Source organism: Neophocaena asiaeorientalis, unplaced genomic scaffold (genome assembly GCF_003031525.2).
Source record: "Neophocaena asiaeorientalis asiaeorientalis breed wild unplaced genomic scaffold, Neophocaena_asiaeorientalis_V1.1 scaffold303, whole genome shotgun sequence".
Lineage (NCBI taxonomy): Eukaryota > Metazoa > Chordata > Mammalia > Artiodactyla > Phocoenidae > Neophocaena > Neophocaena asiaeorientalis.
The window spans coordinates 712,707-715,693 of record NW_020174420.1 but is presented as its reverse complement, the minus strand read 5'-3'; positions in this window follow the sequence as shown (position 1 = coordinate 715,693).

The window sequence follows — 2,987 nt, the reverse complement described above, 5'->3', positions numbered from 1 at the left end:
ACACACACACACACACACACACGGTGTGCGCTCGCACGGTGCCCGCTTGGCTGCTAGGCTACTTCCCTCCCTCTTTTCCTCCCTGTCGGGCCCCGGCCCCCTTCCCGCATCCCAGGCAGTCCCGCGTGGGCTGTCGCCCCAGCAGCTGAGGTCTCAGGCGGACTGCCCCTCGACTGAGAGGCGCCAAAGGCCCCTAAACCTGTGCTTAGGGTCTCCAGCTCCTATCCCGCGGGACCCCGCTGGCTCCTATCTCCCGGAACCCCTCAATCCTCTCATTTGCCACTCCCACTCTCTCCTAGCCGGGGGGTCCTCCATCCCGGCTCTGGGCATCCTCAAACCTCGGAGGCCAAGGTCCCTTCCCTCCCCCCCCATATGTCTCTTACCCTACAGGACCCCGAAGTTCCCCTCTCCCCGTGCGCGTCCCGGGCAGCTGACGCCGCGGCCTTCCTTTCGGACACCTCGAGACCCCCTAATTTGTAGTCCCCTCCGCCCCCCCCCACTGCGTCGGAGGAACCCCGATGCTGGTCCGGTGAATGTCCCGAGAAGAGGACAAATGCTGCGGCCCCTGCACCCGGAGGCGGGAGGTGTCGGGTACAAACGTTCATTGATAAATTAGCAAATAAACACGCCAGGTGAGCGCGGCCACCTTCTCCCAGCCGGCCGCTGAGGGCCCAGCGCGCGTGCCTGTGCGAGGTGTGCGTGTGGCCCGGGGCCGCAACTGTGTGCGCGCGCGAGTGTGTCCCCGGGTCGGCCCGACGTCTGTGGAGCTGTGTGGCGTGTCTGCGGGTTTGTGTGTTCTCTCTGGTGCTGTATGTGTGTCTGTGCGTCGTGCATCCGTCTGTCATCTGGGCTGTCCTCCTGCGTGTCTGTGATACATGGAGCTATGCGTGCCAACCCCGACACGGTCTAGCTGGTGCCTGGCTCGCCCTCTCCCGCACGTCCTGTTTTCCCCCAGCCCCCTTTTCTCCGTCGTTCACTCTTGCACTCCCAGAACAGAAGACCCAACCTTCAGTTAGGATGGCGTGTGTGTAAACGAAATTAGATTCCCCTTTTAACACCTCCCCTGCATCCAATACGAGTTCTATTTTAGAGTTCACCAGAAGAGAACGTGTATGTGTCTAAGGGGCGAGCATCTGTGCTGTCCCTCCCCGTGTGAGCCCTTCCGAGGTTGATGTGGCGGGCGGAGATTTAAAAGCTCTCTTGCTTCTAGCGCTGGGTCATCTCGGCTCTCACTCTCTGCCCTGGAACCCCACCTGGTGGACAGTTTTAGCACTACAGATCCAGGGGGGAGGCAATTCCTGCTCCCCCCCCCTTCCCTCTGTCTCCATTCACAGGGAAGATCAGCCCTAAAGGGCCTGCTTGCAGGCTCCTAAGTGGCTCCACTCCTGCTTCAGTGCCCTCAGACTTCCACCTCAGGCGGCTTGGGGCCCAGACCCTCACAAAGTCCCTGTCAGGACCACCGTGACCCCAGAAATAGAGAGCTGGGGCACATCCTCACAACAGGGAGGTTTCACAGGACAATCAACTCTGGATTGGGTACCCAGGGGCCACGAGACCAAAACCACACCGTTCCCTTTGCTGGGGGGTGGTGGGTGAAAGTGGGCAGGAGTGGGGCTGGGGGAGATTGTTGAGGCTCTGCTGTTTTGAAGAGCCCTAAGAATATAGCCTGACCCCCAGACACAGCACTCCTCCGGGATGGCAGAATAGGCAAGGTGACCCTGGGGAACCCATGTGTGGAGACATCAACCTCTGAACGGATGGACACACAGCCTTATAGAGATGCAAACAGATGCACAGGCAAATACTGAGAGGGCATGGGCGCGCACAAGCGCACACACACACACACACACACACACACACAGGAAGACGCAGGCACGTACACTTAGAGAATCATTGTCAACAAATTCACACAACACCAGCCTCCAACCTCAAGAGACCACAGGAGGTGTCTGCTCTGCAGGGATCACAGCCCCAGAAGTCTCCACGAACCATCGTCTTCCCCTCCCCCGCTCCTACTTCACTGTTGGCTTTTGGGCACTTTCATCCTCTCTTCCTGTTCAGGTGGGAGTTGGGAGGGGCCCTGGGGGAGTCATTCTGAGTTCTTATGGCCCAGCCACCAAGTGGAGTCCTGGGGAATGTCCATAGGGACAGCATGGCTTCACAGCAGTAGTCGCTGGATTTCCTGATTGGAACCATCTCTCTTCTCAAATCCCAAAGAGTACTTAAGAAAAAAAAAAAAGAAAAGAAGCCATGGTATTGTAATTCTCTGCATTGCCGGAGGTGCTGAGGAGAGTAGGAATCGTAGGGCTGTGGAGCAGCCTTGTTGAGTGGGGCTAGGACAGAGAAGGGTCAGCAACCAGCTTCACCAGTCAGATTCCATCCGAGGACATTCCTTCATCCGCTTCACTTGGACTTCCGACTTTGGTCCCAGACCAAGCCCTGATCCAGACCTCAGTCTGACCCCTAACCCTGACCTAAAACAGACCCCTGAGCCTAATCCCAGGTTGACCCTTAATCCTGGTCATAGAGTGACCCTGTCCCTGACCCCAGACTGAACCCCAGTCTTCTCAAGCATCATCCAACCCTACCTTTGGCGAGAGGAGTATGTCTGGCCCCTTGTGGACTCCCCAGAGATGGGGCACAGCTCAACCTGTGAGGCTCTGGGAGCAGAACTGGACTGTAGGACAGAATATCTCCCTCCCACCCCCTGCTCCAACTACAACCTTTTTCCATGGGGCTTCAGCTATTGCCTGAAGTGCTCTGAAGCCTTGGTTCACAGCTTGCCTCCCATGTCCCTGTAGCCTTACAGTTACCTTGAAATCAGTCAGAACAGACTGGGGGATCAGTCATGGGAATGCTGGTTCAAGTGGAGCTCTGCCTGGATGAATTTTGCAATGCTTGGCAGAGGGGCTGGGAGAATACAGAGGGCAGGTATCAGACACTCTTGGAATATGTAGCCAGTGGGGCAAGGCACAGCCTCTGTGCCC